The sequence below is a fragment of the Rhinolophus sinicus genome, linkage group LG12 (assembly GCF_036562045.2).
Source record: "Rhinolophus sinicus isolate RSC01 linkage group LG12, ASM3656204v1, whole genome shotgun sequence".
NCBI lineage: Eukaryota > Metazoa > Chordata > Mammalia > Chiroptera > Rhinolophidae > Rhinolophus > Rhinolophus sinicus.
In genome coordinates this window covers 2,069,681-2,082,489 of record NC_133761.1, presented here as the reverse complement: position 1 = coordinate 2,082,489, position 12,809 = coordinate 2,069,681, and the positions used below count along the sequence as shown (strand labels likewise).

Genomic DNA, 12,809 nt, shown 5'->3' with positions numbered 1-12,809 from the left:
AACCCGACGACACTGAGCACCCTGCCAGCTGCCGGCCAGTCTGGGCACCGCTTCACCTCCAGGACCCAGCACAGGGACTCGGTCAACACAGACAGAATTAAGGGAATTAAACTTAGAGAAAACCTTGCTTTTTCATGAATCTAAAATGGGAAAAAGAAACAGTGACATAAAATCCAGGAAAACCCGTGGACCGCCGCTTCTTACACCACATAAAAAAATCGATCACACAATTGTAGTATTCTGACACTCCTATCAAAACACCTACTGCAAATGTTAGCAAAGCAAAAATAAAACTAGTGTGTCAGACTAGACAAAAATTATTAGAAGGCTAGAGAACGATGCTAGGAGCAAGATCAGTGAGCAGAAAAGGGAATTCCCAACCCTTCCAAGACCACAGCTTTGTGCAATCTGGCTTCCTCACAGACCGCTGCCCTACGTGAGAAAGTCACAGGGAAGGAACTGGTAAGGAACTAAGTGCTTAGAAATGTCACTACCAGCACTTCACACAAACGCAAGCCGGACGCTCCCTTTCCTCATCAGTTATCCTGGTTGATTTGCTTGCCGTAAGCAGTAACACCAAAACTTCCAGTAAAGTGCTGGTAAATACTTTTATGTCAGCCACCAGGAGAAATATAAAAGAAAAATATAATTCACATTATATACACATTAACTCAAAATTTATCTTCTCTTATCTGTTATGTCTGTATCGATCAAGTTACAGATTTAAATAAAATCGACACTTACAATATGGCACCATGTCCATTAGCAACTTACAATTACCACACACCCTAACTCCGAAAGTGAGGCGTCCTGTCCTAAACGAACTTCCATTAAGACTCATTGAATTATCATTTCTATGTCACTGTGTCTCACTGTTTCCACCACAAAAAACAAATAATTTCCTGAAAATTTCAGTCTATCAACAAAACATATCACTTGGTAAGGACGAAGAACTCTAGCTAATAAAGGATGTAATCACCTTGTGAAGACAACAGGAGGTCTCAGAACACTGCGTCTCCAAAAGGCGTTGGTACTGGTGTTACTTGCTTTCCCAGCAAAGCTTCGTAACAATTACTCTGTGTCCCCTCTGTCACTCTGGAGGGACTCTGGGGAAGCTGAGAAAGGCACTGAATTTGCAACTGGAAGACGCAAAGGAGCCCCAGTGAGACAAAGAAAGACTATTCCACTACCCCGAACCTGTTTGTGCACCTGTAAGATGAGGACGATGACAACAGCCATCAATTCCTGAACAGTGACCACGTGCCCGTCACAAAATGGCATCATAGCAACACTAACACTAGTGCACATATAACGAGGATGGTACAATGATACCCAGGTAATGTTTACTATGTGCCAAGCCCTGTTCTAAGTCTTTCAAAAATCCTGCCTGATTTCGTTACTGACAACCAACCCGAGGGGTTGACTTTATTACCCCTGATCCACAGCTGAGGAACCTGAAGCACAGAGAGCCAAGTTACTTGTTCAAGGTCATAGGGCTTCTAGGCAGCAAAGCTAGAAATCAAACTCAGGCAGCCGGACTCCACAGCTGGCGCGCCCGACCAATTCTGGCCACAGTGCTTTCTCTCACCTATTTTCTCAATCAGGACTTCCGACAACCAATGAGGCGCACGATGTGATTTATAATCCACATGTGACACGTGGACAAACAGGAACAGAGACGTGAGGGAACACACCTGACATTACAGCTATCTGATCAGAGCTGGGACACGCACCAGCGGCCAACAGCAGCCAGACCACACTCAAACCCCCACCTAGAATGCCACCTACCTAATGCTGTCAGGTTTCCAGAGTCAGGAGGACAAAAGGGACAAAGAAAGCAAGAGAAGAAACATGTCCACAGGAAGAACAAACAGGCAAGAAGCTGCTCTTGTCGCCATGCATCCCCAAATTCACCAAACCCTGCACTCACTCATGTGACCGTCCCCTGGTGTCAGCACAACGTCGGGCGAGCGCCATCGCAGTCCTTGCTGGACATGCAGCTGGTGCCAGACAAATGCATCAAAATCACCAGGAAAGACGCGCAACCACTGCATTAAGCAACACTGAAATATAGGAAATCAAAGGGAAAACGCAGCTCTAAAAAGGCAGAAAATCTGAACAGTACTGAACTAGAGAACCATCACAGGCATTCATTATGGCTCTTTCTTATCTGTTTTGCTATATAGGCGATCAAAGCTAAATTCTAGGTTTAGAAACTACTGGGAGGTAACTTGCCATCAAGTTTAAAAGAAAAAAAAAAAAGGCCCCTGAAATCTGTAAGAAGATGCTGCTTCAGTTTTTCGAATATACTGGTAGAGGCACGGAAACACGGGCCAGGACAAGAAACTCGGCAAACAGTTCAACCTAACTACAGGTGTTATAAAACAGAAGGTCCTTTTGCTTATATTGATCAAATAACAGAAATATCAAAAGACAACCAAGTGGTTATTTATTTCAATGTTGACACTGCTCAAATCAACTCGGAGATGTTATTTTGTTGAATACACATATACACACCCAACTTACGTCACTATTTCCCCAGTGCACATTTTTTACCTTATAAATCCATTGAGCTGTGGTGTGACCACTCACCTTATTTAGCAAGTAGCAACAATGCAAAGGACTTCCTTCCCACGTTAGATAAGGGAAGCGGAGAAAACCTCTGGCTTGGATGCCTGTTAGAAATCAGGCCACGCGCCCGCGATCACACAGCTACCGTAGGAAGGAAGGTCGCCGGTGTCAGGAGGACCCCTGGTGGTGAATGTCAGTCCCTTCGACAACCTATGTTTCTCAGCTACAAGAGTGAAAAGCCAACAATCTACATTTTCAATCTACCCCTCCTTATGGCTTGAGAAAGCAAACCGTTTTGACAACACGACTCCATACTCAGTTTTCGAGAACGAGCAGGAGCATCTAGTACGGATCTGTCCCTTGCTCTAGTTACACTCTGAGTAAAAGGCGTTAATAAGGCAACTTCTTTCCAGCTACACAGTGGCTGGTTTTCTGTGTCAATTTCCCTCCCCCCCACTTCTGGTTTTGTCACATTGGTATTGACAGATTATTCCAATTTAGCAAGAAATGTATGCACTTTTCTAATTCTACCTAAAGTTTTTTACCCTTAAGAAATGTTAAAACCAACCTCACATCTACTGGGATGATTACTATTTAAAAACCCAAACAAAAGATAACAAGCATTGGCGAGCATGTGGAGAAATTGTAACCCCGTGCACTGTTGGTAGGAATGTAAAATGGTGCAGCCGCTATGAAAAACAGTATGGAGGTTCCTTAAAAAAAATCAAAATAGATTTACCACGTGACCCAGCAATCCCACTTCTGGGTGAACACCCAAAAGAAAGCAGGGTCTTGAAGAAACGTCGGCACACCACGTTCACAGCAAGCAGCACGACTCACGACAGCCGAGAGCTGGAAGCAAACCTAGTGTCTCCTGAAGGAGGAACGGCCGCACAAGATGTGCCGCACATCCAGACACGGAATGTCACTCGGCCTTTGAAAGGTGTCATCCTGACACCTGCTACCACGGGGATGGACCTGGAGGACACTATGTGAAGTGAAGCAAGCCAGTCACAAGAGGACACATACTGTAGGATCCCACTTACAGGAGGAGGTACCTGGAGCAGTCGAATCCATTGCGACATCACCTGGTAACGGTGATGATGGCGGTTATATCCTCAGACCCAAGTCACCTAGATGCAGTTTTTGTTTCATTACTTTTGTCCGACTTCAAACTGTCATTCCCACAGGCTGCTCTGAATGCCACCAAAATGCCCCCCACGCGCTAAACCAAAGAACGAACCTCAATCCTCCCCTTAACCTCCCGGCATGGTCGGCAGAGTCGCTCACACCGCCCTCCCTGAAACGTTCTCGTCCCTTCTTTCCGCGGAGGCCAGGCTCCTGGTCGGCCTCGCACCGACTCATGCCTGCGGCTCGCTCCTCCCCTGAGCCCTGAATGGCCGTGACCTAAACGCAGCTTCTGCTTGGTCGTCGCCCCCTGTGCATCACTCCCCAGTCAGCCAGTGTCATGTGGCTTTCCTCGTCCAAGCTCCAACGCCTGCTTCCAACTGCTGACGTGAGGTCTCCACTTGGATCCCTAAGGGCTCTCTCACGGCTGCTCACCTGGTTACCTGTCCAACCTGCATTCCAATGCACATTGATGAAGAAGAAAACTTTTACGTAACCTCTGCTAAACACTGCTCCCCACGAAGCTATCTTGTGCTCTACCGACACGAACTACTCTGAATAGCTAAAGGTGCTATTATCGTAAGTTATACTTGCTATGCTCCTGCTTGTTCGGGTCTAGAATTGATGTTGTGGTAAGCACTAAACATTCCTCCGTTCATACTTCATGAAAACTAAGTGGGTTAAGCAGAGAAGATACAGAGATGAAATAATAAAATCTTCACCCTCAAGGGCTCTCAGAAACGGACGTGGCACAAATGCACACAGCGCAGCACTGAGGACGGGGAGGGGCTCAAGGAGGGCGGCAAGTCGCTGGGCTGTGAGCTCCCCACGACCTGTAACACACTCACACCGAGCAGAGCACACACCGAGCAGGCTGTCTCGCAGCCAGTAAGGAGCCGAGGGAACTGGGAAACCAGGAGCGACACTTCCAGGCCTGCTAGGACATCGACACCGCATGACATAATTTCCTTTCTCTAATACCTAAGCTCTGTAGAAAGAGAAGTGGGTTTGGGGGAGAAAGGAGAACAAAGGAGGAAAGGGGAATGACCCTCAGAAGGAAAAGAAAAACACAACCCAGGGCCCTGCCCCGTGGGCATCTAACACACACACACTGCCAAAGTCCAATTCAACGTGATTATAAACTATCCTGAATCCTGAACCCATGACGTCCAAGTCCATGGGTTTAACCGTAGCAACACATTGGTAAAACAAAATGCTTCCCAGTGCCATAACCACAGAGAGATCTATGAACCTTCCAGTATGAACTCCTGTCCTCGACTTACCACTAACCTACCAGAATGAGCAGCCTGGAAATAACATAAACTGGGATGGAACCTCGATTCTACAACTCCCCCACTGCAGAACAAATTTCAAAGCTACAAATTCCAAAGCTACAAATACGCCCATCTCTCTGGGGTGCGGTTTGCCCCTTGTTAAAATGGGGAAACACCCCCGAAGAATCACTGCGACCACCTGAGTGCTGAGGAAGCACGCCCCACTCTCCGAGCACCTTCACCGCAGCCTGGGAGGGAGGTCCCACAGTAACACTCTTTGCCAGAGGAGAAGCCAGGAACCGGTAGGTCGTTAGTAAAGAGTTGGTACACGAAGCCAACACCAGCGTCCAGGGTGAGGCCAGGGAGTCGGTAAGTCCCAGCTTTGCCGGCTGCCTCGGTGACCTTTAACCTCTGTACTTCAGTTATGCGACTGTGAGATGGGGGAGAGGAGTGACCCCACTCACAGGGCTGTCGTGAGGACTCAAGCCGCAGTTGTGACTGAGTGTGTAGAGTGCGCAGGCACTATTCTAAGGCACGTGCTGGTGTTCTTATCAGTGGCATGTTGTTAGCCATTATTCTAACACCGGCTATGTCAGAAAACATACATATAAAGTATGGACGCATAGGAGGCACTGAACAACTGATCTTTCTTCCCTCAGCTACTCTGCAAATTCAACTACCTTTTCTTTGTTTCCACTGTGTATCGAAACTCCAAGGCAAGTGAAAGAAAAAACAAAGAAACGAAAAACCAAGACGCAAGCAAGCGTAACAAGAGAATTATACTCACAGTTCAGAAGGCCACGACAGCTCAGAGAAGAAGTCCAATGAGGATTTACAGGAAATACTCCTAGTTCCGCTTTGCTCTTCGCATAGTAGTCAAAGAGAACCTGACAGGAAAAGACAACATGGACGTATGAGTCCACCTCTGTGTCCCTATTTATTCAGAGCTGTGTGTCACCACCTTTACAGTCAGCTTCATTACCTACCACGCACGCTGTGAGGAACGAGGGATAAAAATGGGACACCAAGCTCCTGTCTTCAAACCTACCTTCTAGTGAAGAAAATGCAGGTGAAGCAACTGAAACTACTGAAATAGATCAGTAATCATAAGCTAATATGGCATAAAGTTAGCTAAAAAGTTCAGGGTAAGATGACAAACAGAATATACACATCTTGCCCCTCCCACTAAAATTATACTAAAGAGGTATTTTTCAAATTTTTTTTAGAAAAACAGCACAGGGAGAACCAAAAGGAGACAAAGGGATACCACTTTGCAAGCTGTGAGGAAATCTTAGTTCTAACACGGAAGATGGAAGGAGAAACGCAGGATAAAAACCTTGGAAGACACAGAAAGCATGAAAGATCGGAAGCACACAAAGGCTCACGAAAGGCAGATCCTGCACCACCACAGAAAAAACGGAACCAACTCAGCGCCACAGCAGCGTCCTCCTAGAAGACTCACGGCTGCAGCATCAATGCAGACGGAACTGGGGGTAAGGGAGGCAGAGGCTGAAAGCATGGAGGGGGGGTGAAGGTGGGTGGGGCTGCAGCCAGAAGCCAACACCACACCTCCACGTGACCCCCCCCCCCGACAGAAGACTGGAGAGGGTCCTTCTCTGTAAAAAACAGAGTGTCTTTACACTGAAGTCACCTTGCCCAGCTGTACAAAACAGAGGTGGACCTAATCACTGTACACACACTGAAATGTGAACTTTCCAGCTCCCCTATGCCACCCACACACTCAGCTCCCAAAATTCTGTAGTCAGAATTCTGTGAAAAAGAAACAGAAGAATTTTTTTGGGGAATCTGATCAGCCCAAGAAGAAAAACCTAAAAATACCAACACTGGGGATTCCCCAACAAATGGCCCACCCAGAATATCCTGATGTAAATCAAAAGGCCCCACCATGTCAAACAGGAGAAGGAAGGAAGGAATGGAGGGAGGGAACATGGGAGGAAGAGAGAGGAGGAGGGAGCGGGGGAGGAAAGAATGAAGGAAAAAAGAAAAAATACGTTGCAGTGGAAGTATAAGAAAACTACAAATTGCCCAGGACAGCCAAGTTAACAGGACTTTCAGACAGAAGAAAACAAAAGGGAGAAAATATTCAGCACAGTCACTCCAAAAAAGTTTTCCTAGAATTGAAGATTACAAGTTGGCAGAATGAAGGAACCCACTGAATAAGCAGAATAGTAGATGAAAACAGACCCACAGCTCAGTACACCATCATGACATTTCAAAGGCTTGGTTACATTTTAAAACTTCTACAAGCTTCTAAAGATGGGAGAGAAAAAAATGTTACATACAAAGAATTAAAAATCAGAATAGCTTCTGAATTCAATAACAGTAACATGAAAACAAGAAGGCAATGGAGCAGTACCTTTGAATTTATGAAAAATAAATGCCAATATAGAACTCTATACCCAGCCAAACTATCAATCATGTTTTCAATCACGCATGATCTCAAACATTTTACCTCCTAAGTACCATATCTGAGAAAGCCACTGTAGAAAGTCCTCCACCAAAATGTGAGCATAAACAAAGTACGAGGAAGACCTGGGATACAGAAAACACGAGCTTCAGTGGAGAAGAGATAAAGATAAGGGAATCTCCAGGACAGGGGTGAAGGGAGATTCCAGAACGGCAGCTGTGCACCCAGAGGGAAGGAGGCCCAGCTGGGCAGGAGCTCCAGAGAAGGGGTGTGGAGGTTTCTTCACCTTGCCCAAGGGCACTGGACCATCTTTTTAAAGTGATTAACCTCTGGATGACTGATCCACCAAAATGAAGAAGTCAGCGAAGAAAAACAAAGACAAGAGATATCACAAACTGTGGAGAAAAGCCAAAAGGATGAGAGCAAGGGAATGTCCAGGGACAACACAGTGAAAGGCAGAAGGAGCAACCAGCTCAGTAGAGAACAGAGATTTCCAGGAAATTGTCTCCAAAAAATAAAACGTGACTAGATGAGTCTGTGTGATTGACCTTGTGGGAAACTCACTAAGAGGCTATCGGAAAATATGGGGAAAACCAGGAATAGGTATAAAAAGAACTAAGAGCGGGGCTGAGTGGTCACAGAAAGGTGAACACCTGTCACAGTACCCTGTGCATATCTCCATCATAGGACTCAGCCCTCTGTACTGTGATCAGTGACTCACTTCTCTTTCCCTCACCTGACTGGAAAGACCTTCAGGGCCATTCCTCCTCCATCACTTTTCAGAACTCAGTATAAGGCTTGCCACAGTGGTACACACAAAAGCAATGGTTTTTTTTTGCACTTGTTTATGTAATGAGTACCCACTATACATACCCGGCATTCTTCTAGGGGACTAGAATTCAAGGATATACAGACCTTGCTTGCCCTTACAGGGTTTAAACTATCTTTCACTCTTGAGAAAACAAATATTTATCCTATATTCTCATTCTCCTCCAAAGAGGAAAAGTTCACCCGTGGCTTACAGAACTTTAACAGTCCAGCTATCACTATGGACTTGGGTCCATAGTGATGGACCAAGACCTGAGGACGCTTTCTTGACATGACACACATTGTGCAGTATGAAGAGAGTACCAGCCTGGGCATTAAGAAACCTGGCTTCTAGTACTTTAGAATTATGACATTTCAAGAAAAGAGAACCCACATTCCTTCATATGACCTGTCAGGCCCTTCCTGATCAAGCCCCGTCTAACTCACCAGCCCAACTTCTCTCACCATTGTCTCATACAAATCCTACACTCCAGCAAAATTAAACTATTTTCAGTTCACAGAACCACCAGCGTACCCTCTTACCTCCCACATTAGCTGGCTCTTCCACCGGGCGCTCCCTCCCCTGGCTGAACTGGATGCAAACTGGCAGGGGCTGTGCCCCTCCCTCCAGGTTAGGTGGCTCTCTCCTGCATTCCCTCGGCATTCCTTCCCTGACATAGGTATTTATGGAGTGACTGGCACATACCGCACATTGTACTGAGATGAGCACGCACGGCCGTGAACAAGACACGGCCGTGTGCTGCCGCTTCCACTAGAGCGGGTGTTGAATCTGGCCTCCTCAGTTCCTTCCTCCACCCACACAGCAAGATTCTAGGGACAATGACAGCCTCTTTTACTTCTGCAGCCTCAGGACTGCAGATACCAGCTAAATAATTTAAGCACTGTTAAATAAACCCAAAGTGAAGGCCAAAAAGCTCCAGTTGGTTGCAGTAGGCAGGTGATGCTGCTGAGAGGCCTGCCCCCCCCTTTTTTTTTTTTTTTCGCTTCTTTCCTGTTGGAAGTATAAACCTGAAAACATCTTCATCGAAATCTTGCAAGTCTCTTGGGACTGGTTTCCTTCTTCGTGCTAAGTGCAAAGGCAAAACATCCCAGCTACCCCCAGTCTGGCTTTCGTTCCCCACTCCATTCCCAACAGGATGCACTGCAGCAAACACGTAGAGCACAGCCAGTAAACGTGCACTGGATGAATGAACGGCGTAAGGAGGGAATAAATGCATGGACCCCCCGCCTCTGGGCGCCTCTGCTTTAACAGCATCCCATCCTATCAGCACGAGGCCTACTGCGCGCTATGTTAGCAGCAGGCAGCGTCATGAATGCCACATTCAACACTGTTTAGCCCATCGATTAATTTATCTTTATCAAGAACATGGATCTACGTATTTTAACTAGGAAATTGATAAAATATGAGCATAAAAATTTGAACCAGTTCAAACAGGACAGAAAACTAGGTATTTCTCAAACTGTGTAATGAAAAGGCCTAAATTCTTTTGCTCCAGAAAAGATAAAGAAAAATTAAACTTGGCTCGTTATACAATGAAATATATTGTCAGCTCCCTGAAGATATTTGTAAGATGGACACTCTACGTTTTTGGTGGGATGGGCGCATTTTAAAGCGGGTTGATAGATGCCTGAGCAGCTCGGAACCCTCACCCTTTCCAGCATGTAGACTAAAATTTCCCACCAGTCACACATCTGAATCTGTGCGTCACTAACATGTAAAATATGTCCTTTCATCATCTTGCTTGCAATGTTCGCATTTCAGCGCACAAGCCGACTCAGCCAACTTTCTATCCTCCATCTCTCACTAAGCCCCAGTGACGATCCTCATCATGGGAACAATGACAGCCTCACACTGGGGGAGTGTCTGGCATGTTCCACACTCTCCTAAGTGCCTTCCGAGCACTAGCTCCTAACCCTCACAGCCCCAACTGGTTACTACTATTAGTCCCGTTTTACATGTAGGGAAACTAAATCTTAAAGACATTAAGAAAATGTCCAAGGTCACACAGCAAACAAGGGAGAGGTGAGGGATTCAAACATCAGCTTGTCAGCAGCCTTAAAACTATGAGGCTCCTCTGGCTTCCACAATTAACCAGATAATAGTGTTAGAACAATGCGCTGGCCTTTACAAAAACAAGCATGACCGAATAACTTCCTAAAGCTGAGTAACATTCAACGTGACATACTGACAATTGTAAGACATCTGGGTGGAATTAAGAACATAGGCTGAGCTCCTGGAAAAGAAATGGTCTGTTTAATACTGAGTGCTAAATAAGGCCCAAACCCACTACTTCTTAACCCATAACATCGTAGCAATTTATCTGTGATGGTGTCCAATGTCCAAAATATGCAACCACTTCACAAAGCTGTCCCTTCGTCTAAGCTGAGTCTACCGACAGTTTCTGGACTCAGGCAAGCTGCAACCTGCATTCTGAAAGAACAGGTCAGAAGGAACTTCCTGGAAAACCAAAAATATATGAAGAATGTGAGTATGATTATGAAAATCATCTGTGCCAACAAAAGCTTCCTTATGCTTCAAAATAATTTTCTAGCCCAAAATATTGCAATACTAGACGGTGGAGCTGCTCGTGGGGGGAAGACTGTGTCTCTGTGACCTCGGGGCCAGTGCGTGGTACAGGGTTTGCCATCCCACTGGCATGAAACAACTGACTAAATGGATTCATGAACAGAAAAGAGACGGAACAGCGCCTAAATTGTGAAAAAGCAGTACTAACAATACTAACCAATTTCCTGTTGGGCGTGCAGCAGAGCACATGATGAATACAAACTGTCTTCCGGTCCTCAGACAATCTGATCAAACTCCATCAGGAAGTAAGATCAGCCTTTAAATTCCCACAACAAAAATTACTAGACTGTTAGGGACTACATTTGCTGGACATCAGGTTGATTCTTCCCTAAACAGTAAGTTTTCAATTGTTTATATGACGAGCCACATACTGAGAACGATGTTACGTCACATGTATAAGAGTTCGGATAATCTCTGCTTAACGCAGGAGAGTGACACAGTCAGCGTCACACAGGGAGCAGGGGTCAGCTCTGAGATTCAAAGCAAAATCTGGCCAAAGCCTGTGCTCTTCACACTGCCTATTTTGCACTGCAAATACCAGCTCCAGAAAATTCCGTTGTGCGCAAGTCTTCAAAATGTTAAAGAAACACCATTCTACTCAAACTAATTAATAGACACAGTTCATACAGTCAGGACCAGGCAACCCTTCAATCATATTGAAAAGAACCCGTGGCTATCATGGTACATCGAGGGTCATTTTGTCTACCTGAGAGACACACCGAAAGCAGGACCCATGAACCAAATGCAGAAGTAATTACAAGGAACATCACCCATGGGGGCGGAGAGAGAACGGCTCCAGGGTGCGAGGCCCTTAGGCATCAATGGCCGGCCAGGACTGGACAGCTCACCTGGGTGATGACGGAGTTTGCAAAGGGAAGGGTCCCGGGTCCAGGTAAAGAAGAAAGAGTAGGCACCCTTCATCCTGTCTCTCCTGGAGAACACAACTAGAAACCTGGACAGAGTAACTGCACAAGCTATTGGATGACTCTGGAAAGTAAAGAGGAGCAGGCGGATTAGGAAGGAAGGCTGGAGCTCAAACCACTACGACGATGGCAGATTTAAATATGACCAGCGTCTCCTAACATAATACCCTAAATGTGGCAGATGCACTCCAAACTTATTCAGCACAGGAAGGACTGGGAAAATCTTAATTTTGGGAAAAGAAAATCGAGATAAGCCAACACTGAGATGAGACAAATGTCAGAATAATCCTATACACTAGCCAGTAGTAATTCTAGAAACACCCAACAAGCTCAGTATCATCTGTCTTCCCTTTACCTCTTAAACCCACTGGCTCTGCCCGCCCCCACCCCCTTCCATGAAAACTTCTGTATTCAAGATCACCAATAACCTCTAGACCACTCAACCCAACGGTCAGAACTCTGCTCTCACTGGACACGTCAGCAGCTACTGACAAGGGCTGGTCCCCCACTCCCCTTCTCTTGGTTTCCAGGAAGCCACCTTCTGCTGGTTTTCTTACCTCACAGCTGCTTGTCCTTCTCTCAAACCAGATCATTCTAGAATCCCCCAGGCTCTGCCCTTTCTCCTCCTGCCTGTGCTTACCTCCCAGGCAAACTCACTTTAAATGCTGTCTCTGTGCTAGGTAACAACTTTCACACTGCATCCTGGCTCAGCCCGGGTGACTGGCTGTTGTGTTGGCCTGGCCTGGCCTGGCCACCTCTGCGTCACAGCCACCACCTTGCTTATGCCCTGTGAGTCACAGAGGAGCCAGGACTGCATCCCCAATCCCTTCCTGCTACGACTCGGGGTCGGAGGTAACCAATAAGAGGCGCTCCAGGAGACTGGAAGATGAAGGACAGAATTCTCTGCAGGCAGGTGTGGGCAGGAGCACAGCTGCAAGGAGATGTGTAGGGAGAAAAAAGAATTCACCAGCTTTGGCAGCTAAGACCTAGAAGTCTTCTACTGAGAATTCCCAGCGGCCTCTGAGAGACACCCCAGAAAGCACCTGTTTCAACCCGAGATCAGCAGCAGA

The 12,809-nt window shown here is 46.3% G+C and overlaps 1 protein-coding gene across 15 annotated transcripts in view; it reads right to left on the bottom strand.

Annotated features, from left to right (window-relative positions):
• PTK2 (protein tyrosine kinase 2) overlaps nucleotides 1-12,809 on the bottom strand; it is a 166,668-nt gene that overhangs the window by 140,466 nt on the left and 13,393 nt on the right. Inside the window, exons 1-2 of one of the 15 annotated variants that reach the window (XM_074316393.1) lie at nucleotides 8,752-8,808; nucleotides 5,761-5,860 (exon numbers count right to left, since the gene is read on the bottom strand). The exons of 12 other annotated variants lie outside the window; for them this stretch is intronic. The gene's annotated coding sequence lies outside the window, so the exon portion shown is untranslated. Of the gene's footprint in view, nucleotides 1-5,760; nucleotides 5,861-8,751; nucleotides 8,809-12,809 lie in introns of those variants that run through there. 2 more of the 15 variants (XM_074316392.1, XM_074316391.1) reach the window with 2 other exon arrangements.